Source organism: Pipistrellus kuhlii, unplaced genomic scaffold, assembly GCF_014108245.1.
Source record: "Pipistrellus kuhlii isolate mPipKuh1 unplaced genomic scaffold, mPipKuh1.p scaffold_m20_p_8, whole genome shotgun sequence".
NCBI lineage: Eukaryota > Metazoa > Chordata > Mammalia > Chiroptera > Vespertilionidae > Pipistrellus > Pipistrellus kuhlii.
In genome coordinates, this window is record NW_023425584.1 from 53452164 (window position 1) to 53470621 (window position 18458).

Below are 18458 nucleotides of genomic sequence, written 5' to 3' on the forward strand. Positions count from 1 at the left end.
ATTATAGGTGTGTTTCAATCATGAATAAATGACCAAGTGGAATTTATTCCAGGAATCTAAGAATAGTTTAATATTTAAAAATCTAAAAATGTTATTCACTCACATTAAAGAGTAAATACATTCAAAATAAAAATTTGATAAAACTTAGCATAGCAAATCTTAGCAAATTAGAAATAAAAGGAAACTTTTTAACCTGATAAGAGGTTCCCACCAAAAGGTTAAAAGAAATATTGTTATTAGTGGTAAAACATAAGGAGAACTCCATTTGAAATCATAAACAAGTTAAGGACACATAATCTCACTATGCCATCAAACATAGTACTGGAAGTTTTAACCAGCAAACCAATACAAGAAGAAATAAAAATCATACAGATTAAAAAGAAAGGAACAAAAATTGTCATTATTCTCAAATGATAAATTGTTTGTATGACAAAGCAAAATAAAATTTCCCCACAAATTTACAGACTGTTAGAACACAAATATAGCACCTGTGGAGTCTGTATTTCATCAACAAATACTAAGAAAATCAGTACTTAAAATTGTTATCACTTCCTGTAGAAACAAAATATATTGCATACCTAAGAACAATTCTTACAAAAGCTGTTTAAAAAAATGAAATTGAATCCCAATCTCCTAGCAGTTCTATATATATAAAAGATTAATATGCAAAGTATCCCCTCGGGAGTTCTACTGGGAGACCAGGAGTTCAATCACTCACTATGACATGTGCTGACCACCAGGGGGCAGCGCAGAATGAAGGAAGACCCTGGCCAGCAGCTGAAGGAAGGCCCCCACTGGCAGCCAGAAAGCCCCAATTAGTCCTGATTGCTGGCCAAGCCTAGGGACCCTACCATGCATGAATTTCATGCACCAGGCCTCTAGTATAAAAATAATTATCAGATAGATTAAGGGTTTAACTGTGAAAGACAGAATTAACACTTTGGGGGCAAAAAAATAGAAAAGCACATCATTAGAAAATCCAGTCTCCTCAGAATAGTGAAGAATTACCTAAAGAGGGCAGAAAAAGTACTAAAAAAAGTAAGAACTGATAACTTATATGAGACTAAAAATTAAGAATTTATATTCATTAGAAGAACTCCATAAATACAGGGGGGGAAAGCCACACTCTAGAAAAATTTATTTGCAACAGATAACCAATAAATACTTAGTATGCAGAGTTTATAAGGAATTCCTACAAATCAGTAAAAGATAGTTAATGTGATAGAAAAAAATAGTAAGAAAATATCTACAGGTATTTCTCTGAAGAGAAAGCAAGAATAGTGAAGAGGTAAATGAAAAGATATACAACCTCATTAACTACAAGGGAAATGCAAATTAAAAATATCACAAGATTCTATTTTATGTTCCTAAATTGAAGAAAATTAGGTTTTATACTACTAAATATTGACGAGAATGTATAAGCAACAGATTTAAAAAGAATAATTAACATTTTCTACTAAAATTGAAGATGTCCATATGTGACAACTTAGCAATTCTCCTACATACTTACTTTAGATAAAGCCTTATACATGTACACTAGAAGTTCACAGTATCAAAAATCTGAGAAATCCCAATGGATAAATGAATTATTATATATGCATGCAACAAAACACTGTAAATCAATGATATATAGCAAAGATGGATTGGAAAGATATATATACTGAGTGGTTAGATTATTATGATCTCTAATAAAAGAGAAATATGCAAATTAACCATCACTCTGCGACACCCACAGCCAATCAGACTGAGTATGCAAATTAACCCAACAAAGATGGCAGTTGATTTGCATATCTAGGCGCAGAGCAGTGTGAACCTGCTATGAGGGGAAGGAGGGTGGTGGAGGGAGCTATTGGAATGGTGCTCCAGATAAGAAGCAAGGACATGCTGGCTCCTGATGGCCTGGGAGTGGGGACTTGCTGGTTCCCCAGGCAGCTGGGAGTGAAGCCAGGGGCCTATTCTTGCATGAATATTGTGCAATGGGCCTTTAGTATATATATATTAGAGGCCTGGTGCATGAGTTTGTGCATGGATGGGGACCTGCCAACCTGGCCAGGGGAAGAGGACATGGGTGGTTGGCTGGTCTGCCTGCTGGTCAAACTCCTGGTGGAGGGGACAATTTGCATATTAGCTTTTTATTATATAGGATATATACTGAGTGGCTAGATTATTGTGCATTCAGAGATCAGTGTAGTGTTGAGTGAAAAAAGCAAATCCCAGAGACCATGTGACAATATTCTTAAAGAGTTGAAAAATAAAGTATCTGTTTACAGGGTCTGAGTGGAGCAAGTTGCCCTCACACTTTAAAATATTGTCACAGGAAATAGTATCACTGGCAATCATTTCTTCTGGATTTTCAAGGATATTGTTTATAAAATCCTGTATAAAATATACTACTAGGGATGATACAATTTAAGTTACCAGCCAACTCCTTTTCCAGGCTATTTAACAACCATCTCAGGGAGACGTCCTTTGGCTCAAGACATGCCTAAAGGTCCAGGGCCAAACAGATGGGATAGATGGAGGGATGGGATCATGGTCAAGATTTACCTATGTGATAATTTTGTAAATATGCTCAAAGTTATTTGAATATATTATAAATTATTTCATCTTTTGTTATAAGTGGAAAACAAGAAGGGCTATATTCAAAATCTATTTCAGGATGTCAGATTTGTAGATTAGAATGAAAAGTATGTTTCTAAAAGAAAAATATTCCAAACAGTTCATAAAATGATTTTAGTAATCTGAGAAGGAATAGTATTAGAATCAGAAATTTTTCATAATAGTAACCTTTTGAGGGCTGATCAGATCAACTAACTGGTGCTAATTGCTTTTAAACATGAGGAGAAAAATCCTACACTATCTTATCTGATGGCCTAGTGAGAAAACAGTTCAAACTTTTAAAAGGCACATTCATTTTAAATACTATGCCTCCTACAATGGAATATAATTATGATGATAGGAGACCTAAGTTGTAAACTCAAATGTTAAGGATCTTTATTTTTTCCAACTTTATTGATAAATAATATCATATATACATTTGAGGTATATGACATAAGAGTTTGATTTACATATATTGTGAAATGATTACCATGTTAAGTTTAGTTTAAGTTTCATCCTCTCATATTGATTTAAAAAAAGAATTTCTCCTTATGAAAATTCTTAGGATCTACTGTCTTAACAACTTTCTTATGTACTGTATGATATTTCATACAGCAGTGTTAGCTATAGTCATCATGTTTAGGTAATATCACAAGAGCATTTTTTAAAATATATCATTATTTTTGTTTTCATTTCCTAAATAAATTCTTAAATATATTCCTGATTATATTAGGTGATTATGGTTGGATTGTTTTATTATTTTTCATATTTAACTCCAGGTAAATCAAATTATAATTTGAGATACCCATTCAGCTGCCTTTTTATTTTATTTTTTTAGTTTCTATCTATAGTTTCAACTTGGTGGGCAGAGGAAAAGGTGAAAAAAAATATCCTGAGGAGTGCATGGAAAATGTTTTCCCTCTATATTTTGTTCTGACTTTAATGAGGCGATCATGAATCAGAATGCTGGAAACTTGTTGTAACAAACCAAGGCTATGAAGGTTCAGAGTAGTCAACCTTACGACATAGGAAATTAGGATTTCCCAGCATAAGGACATCAACATGAATCAGAGGAGAAAAAAATATATTCTAAAAAAATAGCAATTGCTCTCAAGGAGAAAAAGAAATAATAGTGAGACAAAATATAATGGCCACTCATTCATTTACTCACCTAACAAATACTAATGAACACATGTCATGTGCCAAGCAGGCGATATAAAAAAAAAAGCCTAACACATGGTATGTAATTTCTAACCTAGTGCATGTGAAAAAAAAAAAGAATAGAATTGATTATGTATTGAAATAGTAGAACTAATAAATTATGGGTGAGACCTGTGAGCACTGAGTATAAATCTAGGTGCTCATGTAAACATGATCTCTAATTGGCCTTGCAAAAAATGTTAGAGTCAAGATATTTTCCCCCTCTGAGTTTAAAGTGTAAAATGATCAAAACCATATGCTTTGAATTTCACAAAGGATAATATTACTTGACCAGAAAATATAAGCTGATCCTTTTAACCAAAACAAAGTCAGTGATTCAGCCCAAGTCCAGCCTTGGATGAGGGAATTGGGAGTTGGGGAAGGGGTAGTGACTGGTAGCATATATCCTGGCTCTAAAGATTTAGAAGCATAGCTAGAGCTCATCCAAGTTTCCCTGATTCTGCCCTTATTTTTTACCACAGGCCAATAAGGTAGAGGAAACCAATTGTAAAAAGATGGTCTTCTGAGGGATGGTTGAAAAAAGTAAAGGGACTAAGTGAAAAAACAACATCAACAACAACAAAAAAAAACCCTCATAGACACAGACAACAGTATGGTGATGACAAGAGGGGCAGGAGGGTAGGGGGAGGTAGAAGAAGGTAAAAAGGGGGGCATGGTGATGGAAGGAGACTTGGAGTGGTGAACACACACTATAATGTTCAGATGATGTATTTTAGAATTGTACACCTGAAACCTATATAATTTTATCAACCAATGTCACCTCAATACAGTCAATTAAAAACAACAACAAAAACAAAAAACAAAATGGTCTTCAGGCGACCATTTGCAGTACATATCATTCAAGGGAAGGAATTTTTCCACTTCACTCTTCCTGCCCTTCACTGCAACCTTAACCTCAGCTGAAATTCTAATTCATGATTTTTAAAAGTTCATTTATTCATCCATTGAACAAATATTTATGACACATTTAACTATGTCAGGAATGGTGTTAAGCATTAAAGATACAATGGTGAATAAAATGGTCACAGCCCTGCCCTCATGAAACAAAGTCCAGCGTTGAATATAATTTATCAAATATTTGTTTAATTCTCTTGTGTTTCTTGGTATTTGGAGGCTATAAAGGCAGCATGACACTATCTGTGCTCAAGGAGTTAACAGTTTGCAGATACATATACATCAAGTTTAAAAATGCAGTACATAATTAACCACAGGCCCGAATACAACCAAGTGCTCCAATGTACAATTACATAACAATTGCTACTTACTTCCTCGGTGACAGCTACTGCTTCTCAGCATGGCATTCAGAGCGCCAACCAGGTAGTGTCTTTTGTCAGACAGGTGGTGTCTTCCTCTGCCATCTGTCCCTGGTGTGCCTGTGATAGAGAAACAGATACCCTGGAACTTACAACATGAAAGAAAAATCATACCAGTGTGGATAACTGCAAGAGAATCAGAAATTTCCACTTAGAAGCCAAAGGTGATTCAACTGGCATTGTCCAGTGAGGAAACAGAGTGAATGGTTGAGTTTCTTACATCCATCAACCAACAATCAGTGAACAAAAAGACAATAATAATATAAAAATCAATTTGAAGACAACCGTGCAACTGATATATTTTCTCTTTTGTCTCAGCCCTGCTCAGCAGCTTAATTGGAAATAAAATAAAACACAGAACATCTTTTCTTCAGTATTACTCTCATTTCCCATTTGTCTTCTCTCTTCTCGTATAGTACTCCTGTTTCCTCAAGTTGGACCTGCTCAGAGTCCTCTACCCAGACCCTCTCTCCAGGGGAGAGCCCTTCCTTGTCTCTGACAAAATTATCTTAATCTACCTGTGTGAGAATCCAGTCCTGATTTTGCTTATTGCCAAACAATTACATTGGAGGTGTTGATGAAGGGCATTCTTCACTACATGACTGTATAAAATGATTGGATCATTTTACCTCTCCATTCAAGTGATTTTTTTATTTTTATTTTTTTTGCTTTGCTGTATGCAGCTATCAGTTGATTTTATTGCCCATAAAGATAGCTTTCTCCTCACAGAGCAGGAAACAGGGTCTGAAGCCAAAGGGGAAGGAACTCAAATGGTAGCAATGACAAGAGCACAATAACAAACCTTTTCAGAAAGACTCCTCCATCCCATCCCCCAGACACCACACACACACATGTAAGTGGCTTCCATCTCCTTCTGTCATTTCCAATCAAAACAGGTTGTACACTGCTAATTACCGAGAGCTCAGAATCCTAATCCTTCACACCTTGGTCATCAGCTGGTCTAATAAAAATGGGAGAAATCCAAGGGCGTGGATGATTGTCACACTTCCAAGCAGCTGTGCTAACTGTCCTCTGGTCACCGGCACAAAGTCTTCCTATTTTGACATTTATATTTGGGGTTTTATTTGACCAATTTTTTTATCATGTGGATATGCTTATTTTTTCCAATATGGTCAACATAACAACTCAATTATATTTCAAAAGTAAAATGATGAAGGAATAAGAAAAGTGACCTATGAAATTTATTCTAAAAGAATGCAAGCTTGTGAACACGCGTTTATGGACATCTGGAAGATATTGCCTTATAGTTCTAATTAATACATTGTGGGCTTTTTAAAAGATGAATTCTTTTCCATGAGCTAAATCATTGTACATTGCTTACTAGGTTTTCAGGAGTCCCCATATTTCAAAGATCATAATCAGGTTTTAGTTGCTCCCCAACTCTATGCTGTCTCAAAGACCATGTGCTGGACAGGGCCTGCAAATTCTTAAATGAAGGATCATATACACAATAAGAAATTAATTTATTTTGCAGTGGCTAAATCTTTGGACAACACTAAATACTGTTTCAAATGTACCTTGCTGATTTTTAACAAGAAGCAAATCACTGAAAAATTTAATATGGGTTTTTAAAAAAAGAAAAAATAATAATATTTTGAAACAAAACAAAATAAAAACTGCTTTATCTTCCAAAGCCAGAAGTGTAGAGTGAGCGGCATAGTGGCTGACCCCAGTTTTCAGTATAGTCTCCGTTCTAAGGACATTGACAGGAAATGGTCAGCCTGGAGATACAATGAAAGGAAACTCAGCAGTGAAGGTTTCACTGATAACATGTGATTTGAAGTCAGTGAACAGCCCTGACGGTCATTCACTCGCTTAGGCCAAAGTGTATAATAATCCAAAGGTTCCATTAAAGGCTTGTCATAAAAGAACACAGAGGATGGCATGTGACACAGGCAGCAGGACAGAACACTTTCATACAAACAAGTGGGTTGTAATAACTGATGTCAATTTCAGGGTATTATTGCATAACATCCTGCTTAATCTATACTTTGTCCTAAAATTTCTTATGTCATACCATAAAGATGACTAATTTGTAAAGTAGGTTTCTTTATAATAAAAGTTTGATGAACCAGAACACACCACTATGTTTCTCACCTTCTATTAACGCTTCCCACCTGTCACTGTTTTCCCATTTATCTCAGAATAGCTGTCCTTAATAGACAAAAATCACCAAAATTCAGTGGTGGTTTTTTGTGTTTTGTTTTGTTTTGTTTTCATAATTTTGGATAGCACTCACCCTATGGTTTCTTAAGTGGAGAACACCCTAAGATCAATCATTTAACTTTTCCTAATATCAGTAGCTTGACCGAACTGTATGAGAAAGGCTGCTGTGACTACAGAGGCTATGATACTCTTGCTCCTAAGCAAAGCACACCTTATCTGTTGTTCTATTTCCTCATGGCATTATTTTATCTTCCTTTTTATAAGATTGTCAGCCAAACAAGATGTGATGGAGTATGAGTTTGAATCCTCAGATATACAGTTGCTTACTAATGTAATGGCTACCTTTATATTTCTTTAACCTTCCAAAGTGAATGGGTAAAATGTTTTTAAGATGTGGGCACAATAAGAGATAATAAATGTTCAGTGGAAACTTGAAGACCTCCATTGGGTAAGCTTTAGCACTTAGAATTTTATTATGCAGTCATCCCTTTTGCAGAATTCTGAGATTGCAATTCTTTTAAATAGATCATAAACACACATAAAGCTGATTTTTAGCTTAGTGAAGGTTATGTATCTTTGAGTTATAAAAATGAGTAGTGCCATCCAATGGAAATATATTGTGAGTCGCATATTTAATTGTAAATTTTCCACTAGACTCAATCAAAAGTATAAAGGAAAAGGTGGAATAAATTTTAATAAAATATTTTATTTAACCCAGTATATCCAAAATATCATTTCAAATAATATACATCACTTCAATATATAAAAATTATTCAGACTTTTTTCACTTGTTTTTCCATATTGAGCCTTTGAAACGCCACACATAGTTTACACCTTCAGTATATCTCAGTTTTGACTAATCATCTTCCCACTTTTCCATATGTGTGCCTGGTAGCCATCACATTGAGCCGCAGAGGTACAGAGGAGTATTTACCTTTAATCCTTAGGTCTCTGTGGGTCTAATCAATATCCTCTTAAAAAGTTATGGGAATAGAGATGACAGTTACAAAATAGTCACGGGGATGTAAACCACAGCATAGGAAATATGCTCAACAATATTGCCATTTCTATATATGGTACTTGAATTACCAGGGGGAAACACTTTGTAAAATATATGACTGTCTAGGCACTATGCCGTCCACTTGAAACTAATACACAATATTATTGAAAGTAAATCACGATTTTTCTAATTAAAACAATTAAATAGCATTTTTAAAAGACAAAAATGTTGTGAGGATTTAATGACAAACCATTCTATTTAGACAGGCCTTGCTTACCTAGAACTCTAAGGAGAAAAGTGTGTTTTGCTCACATGGGACACTTGAATGTACATTTGCTAGTAAATCATAATCTCACAAGTTTAGACTTTCCTATTTAATAACATCTGAAGAGGCTCTTCCAAAATCATAATTTTATGAAAATGTCAAAAGTGTTCACAGAGAATGGCTGAACTCACTCTCCTCTGTGGATGCTAATGATAAATCACAATGCATGTTTTTCTACAATCCCTTTACCTCGCAAATCTTACTCATGCGTGTGGCAGGCTAAGTGTAGAGAGATGGAAGAGTTGCAAAAACCGTTTAGACAGTTTCTGTCCTTGGGGAATTATCCAGTTTAGTGTGAAAGAGATATGAATCAAATAATCAGGCAAATAAATGTAAAATCTCAGTGGTGAGAAAGGCGGCAAAGGAGGACACTGTCTAATGAACATAAAAGAGGAGGTCTGACCTCGAGGGCAAGGTCAGGGAACACTTCCTTGAGGAAGTGGTGCTTGCGCTTAGATCTAAGGGATGAGTAACCCCTGGGCAGGCAGAGAGGAACTGGGAAGGATACACTGCCCAGTTTGATATCAAGCTCTAGCTTTGTCTCATGAAGAAACTGCGTGAGGAGAAACCTTTTTCCCTCTGGCAAAGGGAACAGCTCTCACCCAGGCTGAATTCTTCCCGAGACTCTGCTGTGAGCTTAGCACTGGCTTTTCCTGTGCCTCTGGGACCAGACTGGGGGACACGCTTCTGCTTCAGAGGTGTGCATGCTCTTGTTTCTGTGCAGGCATTTGTGTGCTCCAGGCAGCCTCAGGACAAGCACGCTACCTTTTCTTTACAATGCAATATTTGAAACACATGTGAATAGGAACTTCTGTACAATTAACTCACCCAATGGTAAAAACATTAAAGGTAATCTATATATATAAAAGCCTAAGCAACCGAACAACCGGTTGCTGTGATGCACACTGACAACCAAGGAGCAGATGCTCAACACAGGAGCTGCCACGTGGTGGCCATTGTGTTCCCGCAGGCGCTCACTCAGCTGACCAACCCATCCCAGTAGCCCACCATCCTGGCGGCAGCCACTCACTCCCTCAGTAATCCTACAGGTCCAAACTTTGGAAAATAGGACAGGCACCGATGGACCAGCACTGCCAGCATGGTTCTGACAGTACCACCAGACACTTGAAGCAGCTTCCCCTCCCTAGATACTCCACAAGGATATAAAAGCAGCCACCAGGTGGTTCTTGACAACTGGTGCAAACATCAGCAGGAAGAATCCGGATCCCGGGTGGCAAGGGTGTCCTACCATCTGCCCAGAGGGCCTAATGGGTCCCAGCCCTCCCAAACTCCCTCAGTACAGGTGTCAATGCAGGGCTCATGGCTGGTGATCAGTTTTGATCAGATTTAATTGGGCTTCTGAGACCAGTGCTATACATTTCCTGAGGGACAAGCTTTTGCAGAAGGTTTTCTTGTATCCAATGACAGAGTTTTCCATCAGAGGGGATGATGGTTTGTAATCAGGTTAACGAATTTAAGCTTCATCCAGATACCCTTGTGAAAGGAGACACCACCTCCGCTCATTCTTTATGTGTTCAACTTAGTCAGATGTGGCTTTTCTAAGCCAATGATTCTCCCTAGGAATTTTGGCTGAACTGGTTAAGGGTTTATTAATAACCATGCAAGACAGTCCTGAAAATGCCCAGAATTAGCATTAGGAATAAGATGATTAGTAGTCTTATTAAAGAAACATGGTAACAGAGGGTAAGAGGACAGACTGGAACCAATGACCTGGATTCAAATCCTAGCTCTGCCACTTCCTAGCTAGGATTAGTCACTTGACTTTCTTTGCACTAATTTCCTTGTCAGTAAAACTGGAGAAATAAAAACATCTACCACATCAATTTTTGGAAGTATGAAATGAGTTAATATAAACAAACACTTATAATTAGGTTGACTGAATGTGTGCCTTACTCAGAAACACTTATGTTTATATTGTTATACAGAAACAATACAATATATTGTTATATCTATTTGGAAATGGTGTCAGACACACAATTAAAAGAGTCTGTACATGAGTATTGTGATTTCAACACTGCAACCTACTGAACAAATGTTACAGTAGAGGGTGTTCTGCAAATAACCATCTTACTTGTTATTATGATAACACTTTAAAATAAGCATTGTTTCTGATTTTAGGACTATGGAACTGCGGCTCCTAAAATTAACTAACTTTCTAAAATCATACACGTTAAAGAAAAGTGGCCCCACCAGTGTTGTTCAGTGGTTGAATGTCAACCTATGAACCAGGAGGTCACGGTTCCATTCCCAGTCAGGGCACAGGCCTGGGTTGTTGTCTTGATCCCCATGGGGTGTGGGGTATGCAGGAGGCAGCCCATCAGTGATTCTCTCTCATCGTTGATGTTTCTATCTCTCTCTCTCTTTCTTCCTTCCTCTATGAAATCAATAAAAATATTGCAAGTTTTAAAATAGACGGTACTAAATTCAGTAAATCTAATCTCCTCTCTTTGTGCCCCCAGCCCCAGGGGTGATAGCTGCTTCTAGCAGTTGGTAACTCCATGATACCTTAGCATTCTCTTCTTACCTTTTCAGTTACTTAGTTAACTGAACATATTAGTTATCTAGGTATTATCCTGTGTTGAACAACTATTTCCAATTTTTTAAAATATATTTTTAATTAAATTATTATCTGTGTACATATTTCCAATTTCTACTTTCAAACGCTGCTGCCATGAAGATTGTGCATCAACCTTTTATTTCTTCAGTATTTAGCATATTTCCTTAAGATAGACTTCCAGAAGTTGAATTACCACGTTAAAGAATGTGTTGTTCTAATACTCCATATATTTTTATATATAGACACATATGGCTAATTATGCATATATATGTGTGTGTGTGTATATATTTTCTAAAAGATATTGTTGATTATTCTTTCCCAAGTAATGAAAAAGAATCATTTACATCATTTTTTCCTAACTCATTCTCCATAAAATTCTCTATTAAATTCTATCTTATTTTTGTTTATTTTAACTGTATTATTATTATTTATTTGCACATTTTCATGTGTATTACATAAATTTTACATAAGTTCTGAGGTTGTGATTTAATGTTATTTTCAATAACTTACATTAATGAGTTAATGTTTTTCTAAATGTTTGATGTCAATAATCTAATAGATTTTAAATTTTAAAACATGCTCATGATAGAAATGAGTAAAATTCTGAAAGATTATTTAATTCATTCTTGTTTTCAGAATTCTAGAAAACAATAGTTTAAATATTCTCAATAGTTTAAACAATAGTGCCAAGATACTTTCAAAAAGTGATCCTTATAGAGAAATAGCATAGATTTTTAATAAATTATTGAATAACATAGAAATTATAGCTATTTATTTTCTCCTAAAAATAATTAATGTCAGCTTTTTATTTTATAACAAACAGGACTGCAAACTCCTCAAGAGAGAAAATTGTATTTAACTACTAGTAAACTTCCTACTCTTCAGACTTCTTAGTAAATCACCATGCACTCAATGACTACAAATCATTCCACATTTTCTAGTTCTAGTTCATTTTTTTAAACTTCTATCCTATAGTCTTTTGAGCCAGGGTAGATGATTTTCCATTTTCAACTTTGTCACCTTTACTTACTAAGCATAATTTGTTTTCTCAGATTACTTTTTAATGAGAAGATTCAATTAATAAAGAATCTTCTTAATCTGTTAGTTGGGCATTTTTACACGTGGGTTGATAGTTTAGAGGACTAGACAGGTGCTGTATTTATTGTAAAAGTAGAAAAATCCTATGTTGTTTTATGGATGAGTAACAAAAACAGCAAATTTTCTGCCCCAATCCATTCTCAGTTTCTTCTTTAGTAACAAATTTCTAGCTTTGTCCCAGAAGTGACGGGCGGGCCTACCTTTCCCAGGCCCTCTGGCAACTAAAATGGCCTGTGGAATATAGGTGAAATATATTGGGTGGGACTTCTGGAAAAACTTTTGGCCTTCCTTTTCCTTTCTCCTGTATCCCAACAGAAATGGTGATGTGATGGCTAGAACTGCAGAAAGCACCCTTTGCCCTTGGAAATGGAAAACATGTGCTGAGCATAGCAGAGCAAAAAGGAAAGAGCATGGCTTCCTGATATATAGTGTATGTACTATGTGATATATGTAGCACCCTTCCCTTAACCATGGCAAGCTTCCTCAATTTAGAATGCTTTATCTGAGACAGAACTCCAGGTCTCGTACTTAGACTATTGTCACTAGTAGCCAAATATAATTCTTCACAACATTCTTTCAGGGATGAAAGAGTGACATCACGTGGGAACACATTCATTAGATTTATTATTCTTTCTCTTCTAGTGTAATTGGTTTCCAATATTACATTTGAATACATTCTTTCATTATGCAGGTATCTCATAGTTTATTCAAAATAACTCAGATATTCTAAGATTTGGGGATTTTAGCTTTCGCCATAACATCTTTGGACAATGTTTGTGAAAGCAATCACCAAACATTTGTGAAATGGGATAAGAGGATTTCCTGCTTTATAAGATAATATATGTGTAAGCACTCAATAAATATGAAAAGAACATATAAATATTACTGTTATCCAGCCAGAGAGATCCTGTGAAGCCAAGGTAAAATCATGGTAGCAAAAAATAATTACATTAATGATAAACCAGTGCAATTCATTCTGAGATAAAAAGTCAGTATGTTCTTATATTCGTCTGTTTTGGCAGCACAGTGTTTCAAGCAAATTCCCTTATGATATGTTTTTACAGCCCTCCCATTACATGTGAAGAATTTCTTTTTTTCATCAGAGGTGTATTGTGTAAAGATTAGACAATCAGTACTGGCTCATATTAAGAAAAGTCTGTGTGAAACTGCAGCTTATGCAATCTCATAGGGCCACATGCTGTGCTGTGAAAACAGCAGGGAAGTTTTATAAAAAGTAACTTCACTCACATTTTCCAATATAAAAAATAGAAAAGGTTTGGTTTCACCAACGTCAACCTGTACTCCAGCTGTATGTGCATTTTTCTGTGCGACTCTGCATTTTGTTGGAGATTTAAAATGGCCTCATAAAGAAATCACCCTTTCCAAAACAGGCAATTTGCTTTTCAATCTATTGCATAACACATGCTCCAAAGGAAGTAAGGGAGAGAAGTATGAACCAGAGGAAAATACAGCCCTGCAAAGTCATAGACCCAAGATCTTCAGGGGAGAAGCTCAAGGTAGGAAATGATCATGCATGCATTTATATTCAGACATATTTGAATCAGGATAGCAATTTATACTAGTGCTAGAGACCCAGTGAATGAAATTCATGCACTGGGGGAGGGAGGTGACCCTCAGTCCAGCTTGCACCCTCTCCAATCTGGGACCGCTCAGGGGATGTCCAACTGCCCGTATTGGGCCTAAACCAGTAGTTAGATATCCCTCTCACAATCCAGGACTGCTGGCTCCCAACTGCTCACCTGCCTGCCTTCCTGATTGCCCCTATCGGCTTCTGCCTGCCAGCCTGATCACCCCCTATCCACTCCCTTGCCAGCCTGATCAATGTCTAATTGCTCCCGTGTTGGCCCAATTGCCCCCAATTATTTTCCCCTGCTGACCCGGTCACCCCCAACTGCCCTCCCCTGCTGGCCTGGTCACCCCAACTGCCCTCCACTGCAGGCCCAGTCACTCCCAACTGCCCTCCACTGCAGGCCCAGTCACTCCCAACTGCCCTCCCCTGCTGGCCTGATTTTCCACAACTACCCTCCCCTGCAGGCCCAGTTACCCCTAACTGCCCTCCCCTGCTGGCCTGATCACCCACAACTACCCTCCCCTGCCTACCATCTTGTGGTAACCATCTTTGACCACATGGGGGCAGCCATCTTTTGCAAAGGTGTGAGGGTCAATTTGCATATTACCTCTTTATTATATAAGATTTTGTAAAAGACAAAGACAGACAAACAAAAACCAGCGTTGTTTCAAGAATTACCAAAACCCCTCTTTTCAGTTTAGCTTGAACCATTAAACACACATACACACACACACACACACACTCACAAGAGCTGCCATATGAACCTAGTTCGTTGCTTAGAACACCAAATTTTACATAATTGATCAATCTGAGCATTCATTCTTTTCACTAAATCTGAAGGCTCACTTTATGTTTCATAAGTTCCATTGATGTTAGTAGTTGTTTCATTTACAGCTCTGTGTCCATTATTTAAATTAATTACATCAACCAATTTTAGTACCTACCATGTGAAAAGCCTTCGGTGGAACAGGCAGGGAATAAAACCTAACCTCCGGGTTATTGCAGCCCACTAACAGAAGGCACATGCACCCAACCACCAGGTTGGCATAAGCAACGCTAAAATAATGTGAAAGTTCAGAATAAAGAGAAACAACCAGGCAGGCATGCTGAGTTGCTCTCCAGACTCTTGTTACATCTTACTCTTCCTGCGTGTTACATCAATCTGCTCATTTCAAACAGTTTGCAGCTTTCACGGAGAGCACAAAAGTAGAGTTTGGGCAATGCAAAAGGAACATGTTACTGTATTTTAGAAACAAGAGAAGAGTTGATAGAAATTTTGTTAAGCCATTATAGACAACTAAACCAAATATAAAATGCCACATGCATATTTTGTGACTTTTGATTTTTACATGAAAGCTTGGATCCTAAATGATATTTTTATGATGTCTCATTCCCAAGTAATTTGCCAATGAGATGAATATTCAATATATTATAAACTTCTTTGAAAGATAAACCTAGAATTTGACATAAATGCTGGTCCACAGGCAACCATTTCAAGACCGTAACTTTTGTGTTACATAAAATATACATATGCCCATCCTGTGTCTACATAACAAAGAGTCTGAGGATCAATGCAATGGAGCTTCTCCTTTAACCTTCTAGGTCCTGGTTATTTCTTTGCCTACTCCCAATTTCTAGGACCCAACAATGAGTTCTCTTCTGAGTTATTAATATTGGGTTACTGTAATGTTTTCTTTTGTCCTTCACCTTCAAACACCTGTGTTACCAATTCTTTGCTTAAATACCCTCTGTTCAGAATGCTTAATGTGGTTTCTGTTCTCTTGATGTTTACAGTGTCAGGTACCAAGAATAATCCAAGGAAACCCTCAAAGGTGGAATTATGGAATTGCTTCATGTATGTCCTTGATCTTGAACTTAATTTATGCTAAGATCTTTATGAGTAGGAAATGGGATGCTGATATAGCCATGGCATGTGCTATTTAATTAAACTACCACCTGCAGTTGCTTAGGATAAAGTACTTATTGAAATAAATTCCTATGGTACCAAGTGGCTGCTGCAGTTGACTGATATGGTGGTAATGATAACTATGATGAAAGTATTTGGGTTAGATATAGAATTGCAGTGGAAGGTGTACTTGCAGACCTTCCAAATGTCCTAAGTAAAAATTAAGGCATTGATTGAGAAGTAGGGATAAATAGGTAGACACAAATAAAACTAAAAATCTTGAATCTATTCTGAGCCTTCCTTTCTTCATTTTATTTTTCAATTACAGTTTATATTTGTATTATTCTGTATTAGTTTCAGGTGTACAGCACAATGGTTAGACAATCATATACTTTACAAAGAGGTTCCCCACAATATTTGAAGTACCCACCTGGCACTGTACATAGTTATGACAATATTGACTATATTATCTGTACTGAACTTTACATCCCCAGGGACTATTTTGTGACTACCAATTTATAGTTCTGAATACCTTCTTCTTTATCATCCAGTCCCCTCCCACACCCTTTCTCTCCACCAACCATCAGTTTCTTTTCTGCATCTGTGAGTCTATTTGTTTTGTTTGTTCTTTTATTTTGCTTTTCAATTTCCACGTATAAGTGAAATCATATGTAATTCATATGTATGGTATTTGTCTTTTTCTGTATGACTAATTTCATTTAGCATAATACCTTGTAGGTCCATTCATGCTGTCACAAATGGTAATATTTCATTCTTTTTTATAGCTGAATAATATGCATTGATGGATACTTGGTTGCTTCCATATCTTGGCTATTGTAAATAACACTGCAGTGAATGTAGGGTTGCGTAAATTATTTCAAATTAGTGTTTTGGGTTTCTTTGTGTATATATATATATATATATATATATATATATATATATACAGAATTGGAGTCACTGGGCCACAAGGCAGTTCCATTTAAAATTTTTAAGACCTTCATACTATTTTTCCATAGTATGAGCCTTCCTTTCAATGAGATGCTTATGCTCTTCCACACCTACCACTCGTATTGTGTCTAGTCCTATAGGTAGAAAAAAATAAGTACATTCTAATAGAGACAGGTGAAAAATCCAACCCAGAAAGAAAGTTAATGCTCCAAAAGAATTAAAATAGTTTCCTAAATTATATTGGAATAAACCTTGGGGATATATGTGAGAATACATTATAAGATATTTGAACAAGAAAGATAAAAGGTGACATTGAATAGGACAAAATAATCAACATAGATGTTCTCATTCCATTTTTAATATGGTCGGTTGAGCAGAGGAAAGTTGTTCTAACAGCTTTCTTGTTTTATGGGATTCTATGGTGACCCTCTTTCAATCAGGTTGGATGAGAGTTTCCTAACCTAATATAAAGAAAAGGCTTAGGGTTGCAGGAATGTAAGAGTGGACTTGTGAAACTTGCACACACACCACCTCACCACCTCAGTTTGGAGGGCCCAGAAATGTGTAAAGCTCTATGGGATCTAGCCTCTGAGGGTTAAAGGTAACAATAGGAGATGCTATCACTGAAAATGGATCCTTAATTTTAGTGGCTATCATGAGATCACAGAGTAGCAGAACTTAAGTAGCAACACTAACTTCAAGAATCAATATTTATACTATTACTGCAATGGGCAGCAAGGGAGGGGTTGGTAATCAGAATATCTTGCTTTGCAAGGGCTTTTGACAATGGCTATTTGAAATACATGGGCAGATTTCTAAAGCATCATTTAGTCTCTATACAGGGGTGGGCAATAGCAGGTTTATAGTTATAAGTATGCAAAACACAGTTTATTCTTGTATTATTAAATTTAAAATTATACATCAACCTTATTAATTACCATAAACCTACTTTTGCCTACCCCTGTACTAGGAAAATTCTGGGTCTTATAGGCAAAAATCTGGCTTGTGTATTTACAGTTTCTCATCCACTTCCCAAACCTAAGCTAATTCAATGACTTGGAGTTTTGGAATAGAAAAGGAGCTGGACATTGTTGAGAAAGGACTTTGCAATATTGCCAAAATTATGTACTCTAAAATTTTCTAAGCCCTCTTAAAAAACACTTGCACACATTTAATAGGTGACTATGTACTAAGATTAAGTTGCTACTAATACTAAAAAAATTTTTTTTAAAAATTATTTTTGACCACTGGTCAAAGTGGATACTTATGCAGTAGGTTAAAAAATTCATCTCACTGTTGGCCAATTGAGGTGGGAAATGCAGTGGGGAGGGAGGGGAAAGAGCTATGTATGTTTTCTTTCTTGTTAATATAGTATGTTGCAAATTAGCACTTTTTACAGTTCCTCCCTTTAAGAATTAGAATCCTTTCTTCCACATCTTGAAATGGTCTGCCCTTGTGACTTGCTTTGGCCAATAGAATATGACACAAGAGACTGTGGGAATTCTAAGCCTGGGTCTTAGGAGATTTTGTATCCTTCTGTTTTCTTTTAGAACCCTGCAACTATCTGTTCTTGCCATCTGGAAGATGAAAAACCACATGGAACAAAAGCAAATTTTTACAGCCAAGACCCTAGACACACAAGGGAACCCAAAGACCAGCACAACCATCCAGCAGCTGACCACAGACAGATGAG